At 35.5% G+C, this 25,462-nt stretch overlaps 1 long non-coding RNA gene across 1 annotated transcript; it reads right to left on the bottom strand.

The window, feature by feature from the left end:
- Positions 1 to 3,791: 3,791 nt before the first annotated feature.
- LOC136043910 (uncharacterized) lies at positions 3,792 to 25,226 on the bottom strand. Its single transcript, XR_010621750.1, has 3 exons — positions 25,154 to 25,226; positions 9,895 to 10,065; positions 3,792 to 4,044 (listed from the first exon to the last, which is right to left on the bottom strand). It is a non-coding gene; the product is annotated as an uncharacterized LOC136043910 (long non-coding RNA).
- Positions 25,227 to 25,462: the final 236 nt, after the last annotated feature.

Raw genomic sequence — 25,462 nt, 5'->3', positions numbered from 1 at the left:
GTCCCGGTCGTCATTTGTGTCCCGGTCTGTATATACATTCGTTTTTGAATTGGTCTTTTTTTTAGGTTTTAGTTTTTTACCTTTTTTTAAGTTTTTTTAGTTATACCTCATGATTTTAATGATTGCCCTTGAGCTTTGTTGATGATGATTGCTAATCGAATATTCCCTGGGTCCCCGTCGTCATTTATATATCCCCCTGTGCCCCCGTTGTAGTTGTGTCCCGGTCGTCATTTATATTCCTTGTGTCCCGGTCGTCATTTATATCCCGGTGTCCCGGTCTGTATATACATTCGTTTTTGAAATGGTATATGATGAAATAAATTTTTGTATTTTCCCCTTTTTTTCTTTTTAGTTTTGTTTTTCTCCTTTATTTTTCATTTTTTTCCCTTTTTTTTCTTTTTTAGTTTTTTTAGTTTTTTAGCTTTTTTAGTTTTTTTATTAGTTTTTAGTTTTTTTTTCTTTTTAGTTTTTTTGTAGTTTTTACCTTTTTTTAGTTTTTTTTTACTTATCTCCTGGTCGTCATTTATAGCGAAGAATGTTGTATATTCGCAAGTTTTACGTAGTTGAAAACATATATATATATATTTACTGACTCTTGAGCATGCAAAATATAATTGTCCATGGGAAAAACAATCCGTATTCAGATCTATACCTCATTATTCTAATGATTGCCCTCGAGCTTTGTTGATGGTGATTGCTAATCGAACATTCCCTGTGGCCCCGTCATCATTTATATATCCCCCTGTGCCCCCCGGCGTCCCCGTTGTAGTTGTGTCCCGGTCGTCATTTATATTCCCTGTGTCGGTTGTCATTTGTGTCCTGGTGTCCCAGTCTGTAATTTCTCTTTGAGCGTCCCGGTCGTCATTTATATTCCCTGTGTCCCGGTCTGTAATTTCTCTTCGAACATTCCCTGTGTTCCGATCGTCATTTATATATCCCCCCCTGTGCCCCCAGCGTCCCCGTTGTAGTTGTGTCCCGGTCGTCATTTATATTCCCTGTGTCCCGGTCGTGATTTGTGTCCCGGTGTCCCAGTCTGTAATTTCTCTTTGAGTGTCCCGGTCGCAATTTATATTCCCTGTGTCCCGGTCGTCATTTGTGTCCCGGTCTGCAATTTCATCAGTTGACAAACATGACGTCAGTCGACAAACAACTTCAAACAACTTCATGACTGACAGTCGACAAACATGACGTCAGTCAACAGACACACAAACAAACAACTTATTTATATATATATATATATATATATATATATATATATATATATATATATATATATATATATATATATATATATATATATATATACTGAAGAGAAATCACCAATGCAACAGCACAAACACATTAAAAAAAAAAAAAAGAAAAGAAAAAAAAAGAGAGACAGAAGGAGAAAAGGAAGACTGTTTTCCTAAATTAGTGATTACTATAGACCAGCACTTGAATGAGGCCATAACCCTACTCATCCATACAATCACATAGGTCAAACAGCATAGCCATACACAATCAACCATAAAGAATAATCCATGGACAGGCAGTCATGTCGTCAATAAGTATAAGTCGTCATTTACCAAACAATAGAAAAAATAATAAAGACAAATAATTCAGAGGCAACAACCCAACACAAGGGCTCATCAGGAGAATACACTTGGCTATAGGGTTTCGCCACTTTAAATTCTCTACCCAGCCAAGTGTTGTGGCTACCACAGAATATCCATGGCATCCCCGTGTCAGTTATCACCCCCAAAATACATGCCTATGAAAAAAAAAAAACAGCAAATGTAAAACAACCAAGTAACACCATAACAAGATTATCCTTTTAATATATCCCTCATTTTAGCAACAATAGGTAAACTAAATATGATAAATTTTACCAAATAACAAATATTAACACATTGCAAAAAAAAATTTAATGAACTAAACAATTATAGAATTCATCTTTACCATGTGGCTATATTTTTAAAAATCCGCTCTATTAGAAACACAATTCAAAATAAATGGCGCTGTATCATCATTTGTCGAACCTCCGAAATTAGTTGAAAATTTCTTTAAGCATTTCAAGATAATTCTTTTTATATTTATCTAAAAGTTCGTTATAATGAAAACTAAATTTTTTAAATTGCCAAGTTAATTTATTTGCAGAAAAACCTCTTGATATCAATTTTTGGCTTAAGATTTTACATCTATTTTTAAAATCAATATAATTACTACAAATCCTTGCATAACGAAGTAACTGTGAGAAAAACGCCGAATACGTGATATTTGAGTGTATATTACTTTCAGGGAATGGGAAACTAATCACTTCAAAATCAAAATCATCCGTTTTATTATACATTTTAAAACTTAATTTATTATTATCACAAATATTAATATTTAAATCTAAGAAATGATCTGCATGACCAGCGCTATGACTAGGTTCAAGAGTAAGCTCTGATGGATATATTTTTAGAAATATCAATGAAATCCTTACAATTTAAGACCAAAATATCATCTAAATATCTTTTATTATTAGACAAAACATGTTTTAAATTATTTGGATTATTCTTATCCATCAAATATTTACATTCTAGTTGACTTAAAAACAAGTCAGCTATAAATGGGCTGGCATTCCCCCCCATGGGAATTCCCACGATTTGCTTGTACAAATCACCACCAAATATATATATATATATATATATATATATATATATATATATATATATATATATATATATATATATATATATATATATATATATGCATATATATATCTATATTCACAGGTGGGACGCAACTACAATGGCACGTAGCTAATATGGCGCGTAACGACTTACGCGCGCGGGGGGGCTTGGGGGGCGAAGCGCCCCCTCCATCTAGGTGTTGGTGTGACGCGAAGCGCCACACCAACAGCTAGTATTTAGTATAATGCGTCCTGGGTGGCCTGCTTTCCCTAATTTGCTTCTGCAGTTTCCAAATTTTGTTACTAAAGTATTATTTTGTTACTTCATATTTTGGTTTATTTCACTAGGATAAGCCTAACTTTACTTCTTGAATGTATTCTGTATAATTAATAAGAGCCGATTTTTCAATTTATTGTTGCCATCTAAAAACAAGTGAGTCTAAGCACATTTTCTAATACATTTCATTATAACTTAATTATTTTGATCAGATCAAAAGTGACATGTGAAAATATCTTATATTCACAATTTATCAGTAGTATGTCTTGGACGTAGCCACACTACATACTTTTTTTTTGCAAGGAGGCTGATAGAAAATCAGAAGAGTAATCATATACGTGCACCTACTTACATTCAAGATAAGGTGCTTAAAAGATAGATTCAATCATTCTATAAATCAATTTACTTCACATAAGAAGCCCACAAAAACTAGCCAATGGTAATAAAATTTAAATAAGAAAAATTGCCTATTATGGATGATGTTGAGATGATAGTTTTATATTCTACAATATGCTTTTGATGAAAAATTGTTACAAAAATTATTTCAACCCTTCTAATGTCAAGTAAATTTGTGTCATAAGAAATTCAGTATAAAATCAATAGACTACATTTTTCTTTCCTAATTTCTACTCCATACATTTTAAAAATAAAAAAGAAGAAAAGAAAAATACAACATATCGAATAATATCATGCATAATACTCCAGCCTATTTCATTATAAGGTGAGTAAAAAATGAATTACAGCCCCTGAAGTATCAAATCAATTTATTTTATACAAAAACCTACGTAAAATAAAATAAAACTACATTATTTTGTAATTTCTATTCTGTAAATTTTACAAATAAAACCAAAACAGCAAAAATGTGTATTAACAAATGTATTAAGGACTATCATGCACAAAAACCTATCTCCCATAATACCCCCAACTGGGATGTTCGCCTTCGTTCAGTTGACGTTGGAATAGAGCACTTTTATCACGATACACAACAGATCGAGATTTGATGTCCCGTTGTACTGCCCCCAAGGCGGCGACGAGAGCACCAGAAACAATTAGAGAGCCCATTATGTATGGGTTCTTGAAGGCATGGAGAAGGTTGTATGTTGTCCAGGTCATTCTAGAAAAGAAGAAAAAAAATTGAAAATATAATATGCTGTGTCTTAAACCTATACTGTTGGTTTTCTACTTTTTGTTAGCAATACATACTGACATAAATAAAAATTAATTTAGTAAATTATTTAGAAAATATACAAAAGGAGAAATCTTGTAGCTTTGAAGAGAGATGACTGGAACCTCATCCTCATCCTGGAACATACCATCCTTTTCTCAATTTTCCTAGTTCCAGTCACTGATTTTAAATGTCATAAGTGAGCCCCAAATGTCAACGGCTGGTAGAAAAGATTGAGAATTGGTTAGCCTAAGCTTGGGGGGTATGAAGATACGCATCCTTGACAAATTAAACAAACTAAAACAATGAAAAACGGGTACAATAATTTAATTGAGACAGTGGACAAAAAACACAGTAAATTTGACTTGCTCCTCTAGACGTGCAAGGACCTAGGTAAGTAGGTAATTAAATTATTTTAAATAATTATTTTAGTAAAATAGCGACGAAGACCACACTGCCTTTCCATAACAAGCAAATACAAAGTAGAAACAACAGGGGAAATCTTTTCAAGAAAGAGGAAATCAATTCTGTGAATATTTCGGCCCTATGTCCCTAGCGTCCTTACTTCAACGCTGTTTTTTTAAGTTAAAAAAAAACATTATTAGTTTTAATTCTCATATTCAAATGCAAGTTTATTTATATATACATTTTTTTTTCTCTCTTTCTCGTATTGTGCTGAAGACGGCCCTTGAACATAGGGCCGAAATATTCACAGAATTGATTTCCACTGTCTTGAAAAGATTTTCCGTATTGTTTCTACTTTGTATTTGTTAATTATAATAGTTTTCGACAGTCATATCAATCTTGTCATTTTCGCTCGTCGGTTCTGATTTTAGGAAATACTTTGTTAACTTCAAAATCAGTCAAGTGCTTTAAAACTTTTCACATTTGGCTAAGTAAACCTAACATACTAATTTACATAAAGTCTTTAAAAATGTTGACCGGTTTCTGATCTGTAGATCATTTTTAGAAAACCAATCGTAGACCATTTACACTCTTATATTAGGTAGGTAACATTAGGGAATGCCGACGTGGAGCCACAATAACATTAAAATATTTAAAAATACATCGATTTGCCATCGAAGATGCTCAATTAGTACGCCATAGCAACCAAACCTGATATTAAAGGAATCTAATGAGAGAGGAAACTCGAGTCAGTGTCCAAGGAGGAAAACCTATAACGCCATCTAATGTAAACCATAACAAAGATAATAATTAGTTCTTTATGCCTGAATAAAACATTCCTTAAGGTATTAATAATTTTAGACTTATTAGAGAAAAAACTGAAAACATTTAAAATAAATTTTTTACCCGGCTGTCAGCCCCAATCAACCTAATTTATGGTTGTTTTGATTTTGACCCGGTTATTCTTGTATTCTCCGTTCGTTCCGGGTCTTATTTACTTACTGATGGGGATTTGTGGTAAACCATTTAAAACTGCTCCTCTGGGGATGAAATGACCCCCTACATCCCTTGAGAAAAAGACCATAAGCTATGATATTTGCCTATTGTTTACATATAGTATTTTTTTTATTTGGAAGTATAAATTTTTTGTTCAAGAATGTATTTTCTTCGTGTGGGGGGGAGGGGGTGAGATTTTATCACAGTTATAATTTTACACAGGGAAAATTTTAAATGGGGAGAAAAATTTTTAGGGATGAGCTTTCCAGGGGAATTTTCAAAGAGTATATACAGTAAACAACAAAGTCTAGTCCTTAGTAACCGAAATAATTAAATAAAATGCAGTATTTCAAAAAAAGTACGTGCCAAGACATGACATAGCTAATTGCATGCTACAGATACAAAGATTGTTTGCGGTAAAATGGGCGTTCTCATTCATCTGAGTATATATTTACCCCAACAGTCATTTAAAACTTTATTTAGATTATAATGACGAAGAAGCGTCGAAGAAGCCTAGTGTCGAAACTAATACGACTAGTTTCGACTAGTGTCGAAACCGGTACGTCTGCAGAGTGGACGTGTAAAAACCGTTTAGTCACTCATGGTACAGATATGAAGTTTTGCCCAGCATGTGGAGAAGAAAAAGATAAGACTAAGGATCCCACAGCTCAGTCTTCGTCTTTGATTGAAAGAATGTTTTCTACCGAAACTGGCAGAAAATTACACGTGTGTTGCATCTACATCTTCAAAGCCTGGCTCTGCACCGCTAGTACCGAAACAACCCACTGTCCCAGTATCATCTGCTGCATTCATACCAAAACCAGGGAGTCGGATATACCCTGGATGTCAAATTTCTAATGAAGAAGAATGTGCTTCCAGCTACGTCTCTTGCAGTGTATCAAAACTTGAAGCTGAGAAACCATCTCAAGAAACAATATCCTCTTCAAAAGATCTAAAAGCAAAGGCTGCTTCAGCATCTACAAATCTGGCAGATACATTTCTATTAGGACTCACTAATGAAAGTCAGGATTCAGATAAAGTTTTTCAAGAAAACGAAATTCATAATTTCGAGTTTCGTGTGCCAGCTACTCCAACTAAAAATATCTTTGTCAATTCTCATTCTGGAGCAAATGCTAAGCCAACCCAAGTCTGTCCCTTAGTACCTTCCTTAAAACGGAAGTCAGAAGACCCTCAAGAGATAAAAGTATCTGCAGCAGGTAAGGACGAAAATATTATTGGAGGAAGGCTTGAAACGTTTCAAGCCATCTGTCACCTTAAAAAGTCCAGGAAAGCAGGCTGAACTTTAAGTAACATCCTCAAGTCAAAATCACATGCAATATTTTGATAGTGAAAGGCGTTTTGGTAGCATGAGCTCCGGTTGGAATTTGAAAGGTTCCAAAGAATGTGAAAAGAATTTCCATTCGGGAGCAAATGCTAAGTCCACCAAAGTCGCTTTGGATACTACCAATAGGAAATGCTACAAGTGCCAGAGCTTCAATCCTTTAGTGGCTGAGTGTCCGAGTAGAATATGTTACAGTTGCGGAAAAAAGGCCATTCTGCCAATTTTTGTGTTAAGCGGAACTATAAGTATCAAAAGGGTGCCTGTTATGTGTGTGGGAGTTTGGATCATAAAGCCAATGTATGTATGAATCATTTCTAAGCGCAATCGTCAGGAGACGTCTCTGTGAGGCCGGGTACATTACAGGAAAACTAGAGGGCCAGATTGAACAGAAGGGGGTGATTCCTGACAAAGTTGAAAATTCCCCTCATTGTAAATATTTTATTATATGGGATTAGGGGGAATGGAGTACTCTATTATGAAAAAAGTTACTTTGAATGGTATTGAGTGTAAAGCCTTTGTAGACCCAGGTTGTCATAAATCTTTGTTGGATGAACGAATTTTTGAAGCGCTTGACAAACGAAAGGTGAAAACTGAGCCGTCTTTGGCTAAAATAAGACCCAATGGTAGAGATTCAAAGGTAATTCCCACTTCATTAAAAGTAGTTTAAGATGCTACAATTTTTGAAGGAAATGATTATCGGAAAGTTTCTTGGAAAAACTTGGAAGTCCCTATTTGGGTGGGATATACTCCGAGAAACAGGCTCTAATATTGATTTTCGGACCAATACATTGACTTTCTTGAATGGTGAGGATAAGTCGATTAGTCTGTCAAACAGATGTAGAACCACTTTCAATAAAAGCGGTAGAAGTTATTTTTAGGTCGAAAGAAGGGTTTTCTTTACCAGATGGAATGACGGTCGTTACAGATCCAGCCAATAATTGTTTTGAATTTTTTTATGCTGCTTCTGTAAAACTTGTAGAGGATAAGAGCATTATTTTTAATAATAGTGAAAGACCTTTAAAGTTAAACCGACTGGAGGTAATTGGTAGTTTTATTAAAGTATCCGATGATGAAATTTCAGCCTACAAAGCTAAAATTGTAAATAGTGAGGGTAGGGTTGACGAATTGAAAGATAGGAAAAATATGGAAAGTCACCCTTGGACGGACACGAACTTCATAGATAAATTTGACCTAGGGCATTAAATCGAAAACCTGAGTTATGTGAAAAATTGAAAGGTATGCTCATAAAGTTTAAACCATATTTTTGGTCCATACATATGATATAGGTCAAAATCGTCTGATAGACTTTAAAGTAGATATTGACAAAAGCGACCAACCACCTTGACCCAAGTCCTTTAATTTACCACTGAAAATGCAGGAGGTTCTGCAACAACATATTTACGTTATGACAAAAGCAGGTATTATAAAACCCAGTGGAAGTGAATATTGTTGCCCTATATTTGTTATTGCGAAAAACTCTAAGGGAAAGATGCCCCCTAAGCATGAGTGGACTATGGAAAATACGAGGGTTATCTATGATTGCCGGAAGATTAATAAACTAGTCAAAGACCAACTTAGCTCAGAGAGAAATTTTAGCATTAACTTGCATATTTGCAATTTTGCATTATTTCCATTCACTGCACTTACGACCTTTTTGTTCTATTTCAAATTCAGCCAATATTCTTCTGGCATCAAATTGTTTGACGCAAAAAGATACAATATATGATATGTCCAAAGGGGATTTTTTTTAAACTCAATAATAGCAATTGTTATGAAACTAGCTAGTATTAGTTGTCAATGTACAGAGATGACTATTTGACCGTCTACATAAGTTTTATACATACCTATGGATGCTACAAGCTCCATAATGGGCAAAATTACAAGTTACTTTTTCATAACAATTCTACCTAAAACTTACGAGTAGGAGGAAAAGATTTTAATTCGACAATGGTGGGAAAGGAATTCTCCTCTTAGGGAAGAGTCCTTAGTTGCAGGCGTTAGCATACTACATTCAAAAAGCCAACAGTCAACTGTTTTATTTTTTAATACTGTAATATCTGTAAAATGGAGAGAAGGGAGTAAAACTCCCTCCTCTATATGGCCCGCTCGTTTCAGGATTTATTTAATCTTGTATAAAAATAACTGTTACCATTTTTATTTATCTGACTATTCATTTTCATTTCTGCTTATTTTAAACTTCATTTATTTATTAAAAGTAACTCCTGTTAATTAAGGTGAAAACCCACTACAGACTCTATGACAAATTTTGGAGTGATATTTATTCGGGAAAGGATATAAATTTGGTTTATTATTTGTCAAACGGCCCCTGATAATCTCTAACGAGTAATGTCTCTGAGGGGGGTTGGTCTCCTTCTTGGCTGGTCAACATTTAGGAAGGGATTTAGAATACATATCTTCTCAAAATGTATATGACGATTCTCCTAATTTGTAATTTGGGGTCATTGAAAAAGCAATGATTTGTTGTTTTATTGAAACAGCAATAAATTTTTGCCTTGTTCAAAAATTTGTATACTTCAAAAATGCATTTCTTAGGTGAACAAAGTTGTTGATAAATTGTCAAAAAATATCTTCTGAATGGCCTTTGAACCACCTTGATTTTTCTTATTTTTCTTTATTTTTAGCTTATTTCTTATTTTTATTATTATTTTTATTTTATTTCTTATTTTTATTTTTCTTATTTTATTATTTTTTTCTAAACTTTACTTACACTTTTCGCACCTCTGCAAGAAGAAGATAACTATAAAACTAGTTTTTTAATCTTTATATTTTAATTAGAGAATTAGATTTGAACACCTAATTTGCTGTTCAATCCCCTATTTAATCCCAAGATTTCACAGAAGATAACCCCAGAGGCATAGTTAATCTGTATTCCTTGAGTGTAAAATAATTTTGTTCATTCAGGTAATTTTTTACAATAATTTTATAGGAACTAAATTAAAACTATGGAGATTAAGCCCCATGAGACTCCTATTAGGCTACACTAGCTACAACAACAACATATAAGCTGCTAAATAAATAGAAAAAGACTAAATTACCTGAAAACAGGCTACCAGTTTTCTCAGCAACAATATTTTTCTTTTCCAGCTCTAATTGTACTCTGTGATTCTTGGTTCGGGTCCAATCAGCAAGAATACTGAAAAAACAGGCAGTGGGAAAAATTATTGAAACCGCGTAGCGTCGTAATCCAGAAGCAACCCCCATATAATCTAAAAAGAAAAGTTCAATAGCTCTGATCTACTCACCCACACAAGAATACATATAGCCATAAGTGCATATAGGCTGTGCCAGACCCTAAAAATTTTCACCAGTGTTACCATTCAATTGTTTTGCTGGAAATATATTTCCAAGAGACATGAGCAAATATATATCGAAACTAGATCAGAGCTATCACTAGCCAAAATGTTTAGGGGAGGGACTATAGATTTTACCAACATACCAGTCAGTTTTACCGACTGATTGGGGTGACGTTGGTATTAAATTACTTCATTTATTTTATCAACTGAGACCAATCTTTTTCTGCATTGATATTACATCTTCAATTTCCATAGACCCATTTACTTAATTAAAAACAGATGGGCCAGTAAAACAGCAATAATTCACGTCCCTATTTTACCAACTTATGGCAGGGGGTATTCACCCCCTTCCATAAGTGATGCCCCTAAACTAGGTACCGAGTCTTGGAGGTGGTATTTAGTAATAATGACAATAAGACATGTTAAGATTTCAAAATTCAAGTTAAAATTTGCACCAAAATATCATTTTTTTTTTCATTTCATATGTTCTATCTTCTCTGATACTGCAGAGAATATGCTTTTCTTTGCATGTAAAATCCAAATCATATAACATACACCTAAGTGCTCTGTATTGACAAACATAATCAATAACAATAGTATTGCTTCCAAGATAATCCTCTTGTTGCAGTTTCTGAAGAAAGAGACCTCAGAGTCATTATTCATGAGACTGAATTTTAGCACCCATGCCACGGATGTGTCATCATCTACCTTTCAACCCCCTGAGATTATTAAAAAAAACAATCTGAAGATGCCGTCCTAGAGTGCTCATGACACTGTAAGACACTTATCTGATCTTGAATTGAGGCTGGAATGTCTTTGGCATCTCCTTTTTTTAAAGGATAAAGAAGTCATGGGGAAGTGCAGCATATAGCAACTAAGATGATCAGCAGACTGCAGCAACTGTCTTATGAAGAACGTCAGCGCTATCTTAAAGAAAACGGCCAAATAGGGTTCTAGCCCAGCAAAATTATATCTAAAAACCTCTTCCTGGTCTATCCGCCCAGCTCTTTTGCATCATAACTAGAGGACACTTGAAGAAACTTCCCAAGCAACATTACACTACTAGAAAAAGAAGCTACTTCTTCAGCCAGAGTTGCCAGCCTATGGAACCAGCTTTCAGAAGACACAGTATCTGCTGAATCAATTAATACACTTAGGCATAAAATATATATTACATATATATTAAGTTAATATATATTAATATATATTAAGTATAAAATAGGTAGAATAAGCAAATGACGTAGATACATGATTGACGTAACCGGACTGGATCCATTTTCTTTGGTGGAGTTAGGGGGGTCAATACTCTGGCGAGTTTGGTGCTTCTGGACGTGCTAGGACGATGAAAATTGGTAGGCGTGTCAGGAACCTGCACAAATCGACTTGATACAGTCGTCTTCCCCCATTCGACCATCTGAGGGGCTGAAGGGAGAGGAAAAATTAGAAAAAATGGAGTATTTTTAACTTACAAGTGGGTGATCGAATCTTAATGAACTTTGATATTTAGAAGGACCTCGTGTATCAGAGCTCTTATTTTATATCCCGACTGGCATTAAGCCTCTGATTTTCCTTTTAAATCAGTTTATTGATCCTTCGAATTTTTCCTTATACATAAAGTATAGCATTACAGAGAAAGCACAAAACATGTAGCTCAAAATATTGATTAGATGTCTTAAGAGGAATCTGATACCCCCCCCCCCTTCCGTTTTTTGGTTTTTATTCAAAAAAGCTTCAACATGGTGGGATTAGAAAAAAATACTGTTGCATTGGCATGAAGCATCACAGAAATGAAAAAACTTTACTTCCCAACCATACCTGTTTTATGAACTGGCAGGGACCAAGCACAGGCAAGGAATCTGATATTTAGTTGAGGCATTTCGAATCACTTCAACTATGTACTCTTTAAAATGTACTAGATATATCGCTGGTGGCGAATCTAGCACCCATACAGAGCTTACAGCTAAAGTACTGTAAGGTAGATATATCAAAAAAATTTAGTGTTCCTATCATGCATGCAAGTTCTTAAAAAAGAGGCTGTACATGAAGCAAAAAGAAAACCCCGAATGCAGGAGGCTTCTTAGTTGTTTAAAAAATAAAGATGGTATCCAAATACCATATGATAAAAACATCCATCTCTCAGCCAGACATAGCCCAAGCTCAAAGGCTGGACATGCAATTTGTGTTTAAAATATAGACGTTCCATGTGTCCTGCAGTTCGCATGGAATCACGCGTCTAGCTGCATTTGTCTTCGTAATGTGAGCCAAGTGATCCATCCTCCAGGATCATTCTAATTAATGTTTCAAATTTTCCCTCAAACAAGGCCAATGCAATTGCACCCTTGCACACCTCAAGCCATGCTCTATTGGGGCAAGCTCACCTTCACTCCCTTTAGTCTCGCGGCGTGGTATCCATGATACTTGAATCACAGAGACACTCTAGTCCCCAATATGACTTGCAAGAAACTCTATTGCACAGACAACCAAAGAAGGGAAAGGTGTCATAGGCCTTGTAAATGAACTGAAAGAGATAACATTTTTCTCGCAGTCATCATAGACAATGCCAGAATATTGCAAAATGGTAGGAAAAATTGGTAAATTCAGAGAAGAAGGTACCCCAAGCAACAATTTCCTTAGTCATGTGTATTCAACCTTTGACACTTTTACAAGCAGAGGTCAATTTCTCATTGGAAACAGTACTAGCAACCTTAGAGAGTATTTTATAAGCATAGTTACTAAGTGTATTGGGGACAAAACTAGTGGTGGCGAAAACAGACTGATACACAATGTGTGTCATCACTGTGGGCATGAAATATTCTAAGGGACATTATGCCCATTTACACGTACTCTGCAGAAGTTTAGGATTTACACCAAAACGTTTGTTGAAGTGACTTGCTGAGCAGCAGACCAGAAGTACTATAAACAATCAGGCATGGAAAGGTAAAAGACGTCTGTTTGCAAAACAGTCTACAAAGCAAGTTTCAAAATCCAACAAAAACTACAGCCCAAACGCATGTATTCCAGATTTAGATCCTGATTCTCTTGAAGACGCAAAAAGTTATTTTTGAACCATGTACAGTGTACTGATTTTGAAATTCACCAAATAGAAGAAGCAATGTGACTTCAGGGAAATTCCATTGACAGCAGATGGCTAGAATACAGAAAAAATACGATAACTGCGCAAACTGCTTTATCCCAAAGCTGCCAGACTAAGGCAATGGAACATGGGCAAATGTATGAACACACCGCTATGTTGGCTTCTGAGACAAAGGTGGACTTCAAAGCAGGATCGTCGTTTGGGAGGTAAGGGGGCAGTTGTCACCCCACTAATGTGGAGAAAATAAATATATCCCATGCCCCTTGACTATCAGAATATGGACCTCTATTATCCCCCCCCCAAATGAAAATTCTGGAGATTCGCCCCTGCTGCAAAGTGCATCCTTCAGAACTCTGTAAATATTAAATATGGACATTGTACAGCCAGTCTTGATTAAATAGCCACTTTTTTGTCTGGTGATACAGTGGTTTTGGAAGTAAAATATTCTTTCAGTGCCAAAAATTTAAATAGGCTATAGAAGAATGGAGATAATATTAAAAAATTCATAAAAGATTTCATAAATAGCATGTAATAATGCAGTTTCCATGATTCAGCAATCACATGTTCAGTAAGGTGAGGAATTTGCTAGCAAACTTAAAAAATGCTTCTGCTAAGAGCTAGTGGAGTATTGTCAAAGAGGTCTTACTATCATCTAAGGGTACTTCAACTCCTACCTTACAGACTATTGATGGGACTATTGTGCAAGACTGCAGGACCTTAACAATGTCTTGGGATGATGTTGTAAAGGATCTCCCTCTACTCCTTCTAGAGAATACTGGCCATTGATGATCTTTAACAATCTTTATGTCATAAAATTGTAACCTTGCAAAATAGATCTTTTACTCCAAAGAAACATGGCAAAAGTGTTTGTAGCCATATAAAATGAAAGGAATTGAATTTCCAAAGGTAAATCCAATGCAAAACAGGGGCACAATTTGCTATAGAACAGGGGAGCAATTGCCCCCCCCATCTAGATCCAAGTAATATATGGCTCACTTTTTTAGTTTTCACTGTCATTGTCACTTGATTTGGAAAAATTGGCTCCAACTTTGCCCCCCCCCCAGGCTTTTGATGAAATTATGCCACTGATGCAAAAGAGACTGAAAATTCAAAATGAAGGGTTTTTATTCAGATTGGAACCTAGCCTATTATGTAGGCTAAGTAGACTTCTAAGCTCCAGAAATAAGAACAGGGCATAAATTTTTATATCTTCATATTGGCTGTGATAATTAAAAAGGCAGCTTACACCCTTTTTTGACTTTTCAGGAGAGCCAAAAATCAGAAAATATTAGTCAGCTGTGGTTGCTCTGAAGGATGAGGATAATAGAAATAAAGAATAAATGTTCTATTCTCTTTTCAGAGGTAAAAATTAAATTCCAGTACTCCAAATGAATTTAGAATTATTCTATTTTATTTATTCTATATGTATCATCTGTTCTTGACAAAAAAAGGAGTCACATGTCAGACCTCCATAAGATAATCCTCTTTTGTCATTCTGAATTGCAATAAGACAAGATAAAAAAAGAGACATACACCACTTGGAGGTGAATGTCTCTTTTTATCTTTGTAATGGTACCAGATAGGATAATTCTGACTGAACCAATTGATTCCTTGTACAAAATGGCATATGTCACAATTTTAATTATCTCAGCCAGTACAATTTGGCTAGGAAGAAAGTAAATACATCACTTGATGACTTTCTTTATGCTCTTTCAAAACTCAATAATTACTTCTGGGGCAATTCTATTTTCAGCCTTTACAGGGCCCCAGGGGTATCTTATTTGTGTCACCACACACACAAAAAATGATCATCACCTAAAATGGGTGTAAGTTTAACTAAAATTACTTAAAAACATATCATTTAAAAAGAAATTAATTACTAAAAAGTAAAAGCCACTGATTTATCACAATCTAATTCCACAAAAATATGATTTATAAATACAACCCTAAAATGTCAAATGATTTCCTGGCATTTGCAGAAAAGGGTGCTTTTTCTCTACAAAAACAGAAAAGTAGGTGATTCTTCAAAAATTACAGGATATAGATATAGGCTAAGCATTTTGGGGTTCTTTAAATTTATCTTTAGAATTTTATAGTGTTTCTCCTTCTCAGTGGGCCTAACTGCACACTAATGCACTAATCACAATTTGTTTTCTTAGTTTATAACTTTCTCAATTGATGCATTTGGTAATTTAGCTTATTCTCTATTATTAGTAAATATATCACAGTTCATATTATTGACTTACCAATAAAGTGAACACACTACTTGATACCTTTTTTATCCTCTACAAATATAATAATTGCTTCTATTGCAAATTGAAATTTAAGCACTTTTTGACCTAACATAACCAAACATAACTATAAATAATGGTAAAATTCTAATCCATTGACTTTTTGCTATCTTGGAAAGTTGTTGGGCAAGAGAATTGAAACTTTCAGGGATGTGTCTACAGGCTAAAGTATATCCCGGGAAGTTATTTTGAGATCCCTAACTATACCCCTTCCCCCTCCTCTATATAACGCAGTTTTTTGTGCATTACAGCTTATATTTTGGTCAAATTTGATCCTATATTACTATTAAAAGTGTAATTCCTTGCTTACCTTAGAAAAATTCAACTTTTCACTGTTTTTTAAGCTACTATATTCCATAATTACTCATAATTACTTCACCTGCATTGAGAAACAATTATCATCTTCTATGGTATAGTTCAAGACTGGAATGAAGGTATTTAAACCCGTAAACTCTTATCTTTAAAGGGCTTTTGACAGGAGTAATACAGATGCTTTGAACTTTTAAGGGGCTTCTCACTCAAAATTATGATTCGTTTCTACAATTGGGTAAGGTTATTATGTTATATTAATTTGAAAAAATTAGAAAGATGTATTTGTAACTTACAAATGGGTGATCAGATCTTAATGAAGTTTGGTATTTAGAAGGATATTGTGTCTCAAAGCTCTTATTTTAAATCCCGACCGGATCTGGTAACATTGGGGGGAAGTTTGGTGTGGGGGAACCTAAAATCATGGAAAACGCTTAGATTGGAGGGGTCGGGATGAAACTTGGTGGGACAAATAAGCAGAAGTCTTACCGATATCTCTCTCTCTCTGTCTCTCTCTTTTTTCTCTCTCTCTCTCTCTCTCTCTAAGTTGAAGAAACTTTTCATACTTATTTTTTCATTGTTCTTTAAAAAAATTCTAAGAAATCCTGCACCCCCTTCATGGAAATCTTTTTCCCCGTGACAAATTCCTCCATGGAAAACTCCCCCCGCATAACAACCCCATCCCCTCAACCCCTCCCCCAGCCAAAAACATCCCCCTGAAAGTGTCTATACACTTCCCAATAACCATTACTATATGTAAATACTGATCAAGGTTTTTAACTTGCAGCCACTCCCACGGGGACTGTCGGGGAGTAAGTCGTCCCCAAAGACATAGTTATTAGATTTTTCGACTATGCTGAATAAAACAGCTATCTCAGAATTTGATCTGGATTTGAACTGGGAGAAAAATGAGCGAGGGAGGGGTCCAATTTTTTGATCACTTAAAAAGGGCACTAAAACTTTCAATTTCCGTTGGGATGAGCCCTCTCACGACATTCTAGGAGCACTGGGTCGATACGATCACCCTTGGGAAAAAAAAAAACAACAAATAAACACGCATCAGTGATCTGTCTTGTGGCAAAAAATGCAAAATTCTACATTTTTGTTGATAGGAGCTTGAAACTTCTACTGTAAGGTCCTTTGATACGCTGAATCTGAAGGTGTGATTTTCGTTAAGATTCTATGACTTTTAAGGGGTGTTTCCCCCTATTATCTAAAATAAGGCAAATTTTCTCAGGCTCGTAAGTTATGATGGTTAAGTCTAAACTTAATGAAACTTATATATTTGAAATCATCATTAAAATGCAATTCTTTTGATGTAACTGTTATTATAAAATTATATTTATTAGTTTTGGTTACTATTGAGCCGGGTCGCTCCTTACTACTGTTTGTTATCACGAACTGTTTGATTCGGTCTGGTTTTTTTTTAGTTATTTATATTTAACATTTTAAATGGTACAGAACGAATAGAATTCACAAACTTTTGCGTAGTAGATTTATTTAGATTAACGTCCACCTTCTGACCAAAGTAAGTTTTTGATATATATACAAAAATCACACATCAGATTCAGCGTATCAGAGAACCTTGTTGTGGAAGTTTCAATCCCCAATCTATAAAAACGTGGAATTTCGCATTTTTTGCCAGAAGACAAATCACGGATGCGTGTTTATTTGTTTTTTTTTTTTTTCCCCAGGGGTGATCGTATCGACTCAGTGGTCCCATAATGTCGCGAAAGGGCTCATTCTAACGGAAATGATAATTTCTAATACCCTGTTTAAGTGACCAAAAAATTGGAGGGCACCTAGGCCCCCTCCCACGGTCATTTTCCCCCAAATTCACCGGATCAAAATTCTGAGATAGCCATTTTATTCACCACAGTCGAAAAACCCAATAACTATGTCTTTGAGGACGACTTATTCCCCCGCAGCCCCCGTGGGAGGGGCTGCAAGTTACAATCTTTGACCTGTGTGTACATATAGTAATGGTTACTAAGAAGTGTACAGACGTTTTCAGGGGGATTTTTTTGGTTTGGGGGGGGGGGTATTTGAGGGGGAGGGTTACCGGGGAGGATTTTTCCATGGACGAACTTCTCATGGGGGAAGAGACTTTCAATGGAGGGGGCGCAGGATTTTCTAGCGTTGTTTAAAAAAAAAACAATGAAAAAATAAACAGGAAAAGTTTTTTTTTCTACTGAAAGTAAGAAGCAGCATTAAAACTTAAAACGAACAGAAATTATTACGCATCTGAGGGGTCTACCTCCTCGTAATACCTCGCTCTTTACGCTAAAGCATTTTTAGTAATTTCAACTATTTATTCTACGGCCTTTGTGATTCAGGGGTCATTCTTAAGGAATTGGGAAAAATTTAAGCTTTAATATCAAGAGCAATAAAAACATACGAATATTGAAGTTCGCTACGTAATTTAATTCGTAAGTTCCGTATATTTTTTACTTATGAAAACGTTCGTAAAAAGTTAAAAGTTATAGTTGCCTTTTTAAGTAATCAAAAAATAGGAGGGCAACTAGGTCTCCTCCCTCGCTCCTTTTTTCTCAAAATCTTCCGACTAAAACTGTGAAAAAGCCATTTAGCCCCAAAAAATTAATATGCAAATTTTGTTTTAATTATTTATGTGTGGAGAGCCAAGATCAAACCATGCATTAATTCAAAGACGTCCAGAAATTAAACAAAAAACTATTTTTTTTAAATGAAAGTAAGGAGCGACATTAAAACTTAAAACGAACAGAAATTACTCCGTATATGAAAGGGGCTTTTCTTCCTCAACGCCCCACTCTTTACGCTAAAGTTTGACTCTTTCTCTTAACTCTACATTTTAAAACAGTAAGAAACCTTAGCGTAAAGAGCGGGGCGTTGAGGAGAAAAAGCCCCTTTCATATACGGAGTAATTTCTGATCGTTCTAAGTTTTAATGTCGCTCCTTACTTTCACTTAAAAAAAACTCTTTTTTTGTTTAATTGTAGATAGGAGCTTGAAACTACAGTAGGATTCTCTGATACGCTGAATCTGGTGGTGTAAATTTCATTAAGGTTCTATGATTTTTACGGGTTGTTTCCTCCTCACCTGTGCTTCCAAACTTAAGTCTCTAGCCGGCAATCCTTCAATTCGTCGCAATCCAAGTTTCTACCACCAGTCACGACCCGGTAGGGTAACGGGGAGGAAGCTACGGGGTTCTGCTCCGCCTCAAGGTTTGTCGCTTGACCGAAGTCTCTTGACTTGTCTAGTTCTTCACCGTACCGCATTATTAGGTATTTTGGATATTTACATCTACCAAGCTCCAAATACTTTTTACAAAGGCGCTGTCTATGTGTGGTAACAATTTTAAGATGTATACCTCGCTTTGATTTAATTTCCCCCATGATTTCGGCTTTGTGTGCACAACTTTACTGAAGGCTCCTGACTCAGTGCTTCCACTTTTTTTTCTGAAGATCATTAACGACTCCAAAAAAGTCGGGAGATTATCGGGAGGTTTTAAACAGCTGTTTTGTGTCACATACCAGTTGTATTGGTGGTAAAAATGTCAGTAATAGAGAGACAGAACAAAGTAGAATCGAAAATATGTTTTAGAGTCTTAAGTCCGGTCTTCACCTCCCGGAACTTCCGGAATCTGGGCTTCCAGATTATTCTTTGACGTCTTCTTCTTCTTGCATCTCGAATATGAACCGGTCCGAAAGTATATCAAAATCATCCGGAAAAAAAGGGGCTTTTGAACTTCCAGATTTCCGGAATTTTGAAGTATCACAGAAGAAATTCAAAAAAAATCTCGGAAAATTTGGGAACCAAGATTCCGGAAGGTGAAGACTTATTATTACTCTAAAATCAGCTATCAACAAGGAACAATGTTTCTTTCATACAAAACTTATGCAAACTAAATGGTTTTATTGAAAGTCATCTAAAACTACTTGTTCACATAATTAGAACTAGAATTACGAATTCTAACCGTTTTTCGAGATTTCCGGTCTCCCCAAAACAGAACAAAATAACACACTTTGAAGAGCAAAATAATACACTTTTAATACACTTTGAACACTGTGACATAAAATTTAGACATATCGGCACTTTGAAAACAGATTTGTCCCTTTGAAAACAGATTTGGTATGGCTGGCTTTGGCCTACATCTTAAAATCCATCCTCCTTTCCTCCTATATTGTGAAGCAGAGCAAAATAACACTAGACAGTAGCGCCAAGACCTGGAAAAAGTGAGACACACTCGAACAGCAGCCACACTAGCACCACTAGCGATAGTGAACGTCCCTACTGAAACTCAATCGGTCTTGCACCAGCGCTGGCTCCAATAACTTCATATTTTGAACAAAGCAAAAAAAAGATACGACCTCCCCAGTTTCCTCGACGTGTGCAGACCGCATATTACCTTTACTAGAAATTTCTAAACCCGCATGTTTGTCTCGCTTTAAATGTCGCAAGCGTAGTGGGCGGCGCTATGAGTATGGCCCGTTTGCAAAGCAAGGAAAGCATAGTTCTTGACCCTACTCCCTAGTGTTATTTTGCTCTGTTGTGACTTGTGAAGCCGATTTCGCCGACACTCGAAATCGTTATTTTGATATAGGATAGGCTAGTAGTCTGGCGAATACCGGATATCTATAAGACCCGTAAGAATAGTGTATTCGAATTTGTACTATAGAATCCTTGAACTGGCAACAGGTTAAGAATTGGTTTCAAGTTAAAACATGTTATTTTGGTAAAGAAACAGATCATAGAAGCAGAAAAGCCGCCTACCCCCTAGGACAGAACAGTAGCCTACTTCTTGGGTTGCCCACGTGCAGGGATGTATAATTGTCCAATTCCAGTAAACTTGGTACTTACCCTAAAAAAAATCCTGTCACGTAAGGTAAGCCACGTCCTTATTGTACACAAATTATCCAGTGGAAATTAACTATCTGAGTTGACTGATCAGATCAAATGAAGTTATGATCTGAGAATCAAATCAAATCAACCCTTTTTCGAACACAACAATGGTCTCTCACAGGACAAGCTAGCGACTAGGTCATTAATTAGGGTCTGCAGTTGACTTCCGCGAATCAAACGCGGCCGGCGGCTTTGAAATCCCCCTTTTACGGGCAACAAAGACATATTTTGGATTCTGCCAGACAATCAAGAAAGATCAGAAACTTCAAGTTGGACAGAGCTCAATTCAACAGAAATCGGGAGATTATCGGGAGGAAATTTCAGTCGGGAGATTTTCCAAAAAGTCGGGAGATCTCCCGATAAATCAGGAGGAGTGGAAGCACTGTCCTGACTATTTCTCATTTCTAGGTTTCTTCATTGCATTGAAATAATTTATGAAAATTTCACACTCTATTAACAAGCAGCTGATTATACCAGCTTGTCATTTTGGTCTCTGGGGGGTATTATCGGCGATCTGAAAAGATTCTTTCTGGCAACCGACTTGTAAAAATTTCAGGTAGCTGAAAATATTCTAGGGGACTGATAGAAAACAGAAAAATAAATCGAAAAATGGTTCCAATCATCTTACAGGTTGTTGTCTTCTGCTCATGATAGTACCGCTTTTGTTCTAAAAGCAATATCCTTTATTGAGTACACTTGTGAAAAAGACCTAGACATTTTCTAAGATTTCTAAGCAATTAGAGGAAATAGAGCAAAATCCTTTCAAACATTTTGTAGCATCTTCAAGAAGCTATGGCCTGATATTAAAAGCGGCATCTTCCGCCAATGAATACTTGAGTACTTTTTAAATATAAATTTTCAATTTAACATGGGATTTTCGAGTTCCATCAGTTCACTTAATCACGGCCTCCGACCACCCATTTCGAAGATAAAGATACCTCAATTTTCACGTCTTCCAAGATTTCTGGTTTCCCCATCCAACTCCCCTCAATGTCACTGGATCTGGTTGGGATTTAAAATAAGAGCTCTGAAGCACAAGATCCTTCTAAATATCAAAGCTATATGGGGAGAACTTTCCATGGAGGAATTTGTCATGGCGGAAGAAAATTTGACCAGTGCTTACATATAGCAATGGCTATTGGAAAGTGTACAGACGTTTTCAGGGGGATTTTTTGGTTGGGGGGAGGGTTGAGAAGAGGGAGATATGTTGGAGGATCTTTCCATGGAGGAATTTGTCATTTGTTGATTTTTTTCTATGAATGGAGGATGGATTTTAGCATTATTATAAAAAAAAAACAATGAAAAAATAAATCTGAAAAAGTATCTTCAACTAAAAGAAAGGAGCAGCATTAAAACTTAAAACGAACAGAAATTATTACGCATAAGAGGGGTTCACCTCCTCCTAATACCTCACTCTTTACGATATGCATATTTTTACTAATATCATTTACTAATTACTGAAAACATTCGTAAGAAATTAAAAGTGCTAGTTGCATTTTCAAGTAACCAAAACATTGAAGGGCAACTAGGCCTGCTCCCCCGTTCGTTTTTTCTCAAAATCATTGGATCAAAGTTATGAGAAAGCCATTTAGCCAAAGAAATAAATATACAAATTTCGTTTTAATTATTCATTCACTGAGAGCTAAAATCAAAACATGCATTGATTCAAAAACTTTCAGAAATTAAATAAAAAAAGTTTTTTTTAACTGAAAGTAAGGAGCAACATTAAAACTTAAAACGAACAGAAATTACTCCATATATGAAATGGATTGTCCCTCTCTGCAATCCCTCGCTCTTTACACTAAAGTTTGACTCTTTGCCACAATTCTGCTTTTTATAACAATTAAAAGCTTTAGCGTAAAGAGTGAGGGATTGCAGAGGGGACAATCCATTTCATAGACGGAGTAATTTCTGTTCGTTAAGTTTTAATGTCACTCCTTACTTTCAGTTAAAAAAACTAGTTCTTTTTATGTAATTAATACTTAGCTCATCAAAACTTCACTTTGCTATAATTTTTAAGGTCCTAATCAAGTTGGCCAAAATACAAAACATACAAAGATAGAACATGTAAGGATAATGAAGACAATTTATATATCAAAAACTTACTTTGGTCAGAAGGTGGACGTTAATCTAAATAAATCTACTACGCAAAAGTTTGTGAATTCTATTTGTTCTGTACCATTTAAAATGTTAAATATAAATAACTGAAAAAAAAACCAGACCAAATCAAACAGTTCATGATAACAAACAGTAGTAAGGAGCAACCCGGCTCAATAGTAACCAAAACTAATAAATATAATTTTATAATAATAGTTACATCAAAAGAATTGCATTTTAATGATGATTTCAAATATATAAGTTTCATTAAGTTTAGACTTAACCATCATAACTTACAAGCCTGAGAAAATTTGCCTTATTTTAGATAATAGGGGGAAACACCCTTTAAAAGTCATAGAATCTTAACAAAAATCACACCTTCAGATTCAGCATATCAAAGGACCCTACAGTAGAAGTTTCAAGCTCCTATCAACAAAAATGTAGAATTTTGCATTTTTTGCCACAAGACAGATCACTGATGCGTGTTTATTTGTTGTTTTTTTTGTCTGTTTGTTTTTTCCCCAAGGGTGATCATATTGACCCAGTGCTCCTAGAATGTCGTGAGAGGGCTCATCCTAATGGAAATTGAAAGTTTTAGTGCCCTTTTTAAGTGATCAAAAAATTGGACCCCTCCCTCGCTCATTTTTCTCCCAGTTCAAATCCGGATCAAAATTCTGAGATAGCCATTTTATTCAGCATAGTCGAAAAATCTAATAAAAATGTCTTTGGGGACGACTTACTCCCCGACAGTCCCTGTGGGAGTGGCTGCAAGTTAAAAACCTTGATCAGTGTTTACATATAGTAATGGTTATTGGGAAGTGTATAGACACTTTCAGGGGGATGTTTTTGGCTGGGGGAGGGGTTGAGGGGATGGGGTTATGCAGGGGGAATTTTCCATGGAGGAATTTGTCATGGGGAAAAAGATTTCCATGAAGGGGGTGCAGGATTTCTTAGAATTTTTTTAAAGAACAATGAAAAAATAAGTATGAAAAGTTTCTTCAACTTAGAGAGAGAGAGAGAGAGAGAGAGAGAGAGAGAGAGAGAGAGAGAGAGAGAGGGAGAGAGAGAAAAAAGAGAGAGAGAGAGATCGGTAAGACTTCTGCTTATTTGTCCCACCAACTTTCATCCCAACCCCTCCAATCTAAGCATTTTCCATGATTTTAGGTTCCCCCACCCCAAACTTCCCTGCAATGTCACCAGATCCGGTCGGGATTTAAAATAAGAGCTTTGAGACACAATATCCTTCTAAATATCAAACTTCATTAAGATCTGATCACCCATTTGTAAGTTACAAATACATCTTTCTAATTTTTTCAAATTAATATAACATAATAACCTTACCCAATTGTAGAAACGAATCATAATTTTGAGGGAGAAGCCCCTTAAAAGTTCAAAGTCTTATCTGTATTACTCCTGTCAAAAGCCCTTTAAAGATAAGAGTTTACGGGTTTAAATACCTTCATTCCAGTCTTGAACTATACCATAAAAGGTGATAATTGTTTCTCAATGCAGGTGAAGTAATTATGAGTAATTATGGAATATAGTAGCTTAAAAAACAGTGAAAAGTTGAATTTTTCTAAGGTAAGCAAGGATTTACACTTTTAATAGTAATATAGGATCAAATTTGACCAAAATATAAGCTGTAATGCACAAAAAACTGCATTATATAGAGGAGGGGGAAGGGGTATAGTTAGGGATCTCAAAATAACTTCCTGGGATATACTTTAGCCTGTAGACAGATCCCTGAAAGTTTCAATTCTCTAGCCCAACAACTTTCCAAGATAGCAAAAAGTCAATGGATTAGAATTTTACCTAAATAATTTTGGCACTGAGAAAATGTAGTATTATTTTGCCAAAAGTGACAAATAACTCATACTTTAACTGAAAGTTTGTTATTTTTAAGAGCTCAAAAAGCACTTAAATTTGAATTTGTGGTAGAAGCAATTATTATATTTGTAAAGAGCATAAAAAAAGGCATCAAGCAGTTTGTTCACTTTGTTGGTAAGTCAATAATATGAATTATGATATATGTACCCCATTATTTTTGTAGTATTCAGGCAATTGCTTTTTTTACACAATTTTTCAGTTTGATATTTTCCATCTTGTCTTTGGGGACTGGAATGTGATACTTAAAAGATTGATTATTTGCAGAAAGAGCATTAAATAGAGAATTAAGTAATAGCCTAGCCCATAACCCAGGCTATATGTTTTTACGAGCCTATTTGATTTCTGTCCTGTAAGTAACCAACCCAAGCTGAAATCGGCAAAGGGAATAGGCAGGTCTTAGCATAAGGGTGCATTTATAATCCCAAAACATTTTTAAGTCATACTTTTCTGTGGGCTCAGTTTTCTGGATAAGCTATTCATGAATGAAAACGTACAACAGTGTTGTCAATAACAAAAGAATTTGGGCGTCTAAAAATAAATTTAGGCTTCCGTGGTAGTACAAATTCGAACATTAAAACCACAGCCAAAAGGTGTATTATATACCTTTGGTCTTTAGCTAAAGATTTAAAACTCTTTTCCGCAAACGACTCTGCCCCTCTCCTCTATACAGTGGCGGATCCAGGGGTGGAGAGTGCCCCCATGACATAGTAGTGGATTTGTGGTTGGGTCCGCTTGCTCTGGTAAGAGTTGGG

Source organism: Artemia franciscana, chromosome 2 (genome assembly GCF_032884065.1).
Source record: "Artemia franciscana chromosome 2, ASM3288406v1, whole genome shotgun sequence".
Taxonomy (NCBI): domain Eukaryota; kingdom Metazoa; phylum Arthropoda; class Branchiopoda; order Anostraca; family Artemiidae; genus Artemia; species Artemia franciscana.
The sequence above is the reverse complement of the archived record's forward strand: the minus strand, read 5'-3'. Positions and strand labels throughout refer to the sequence as shown.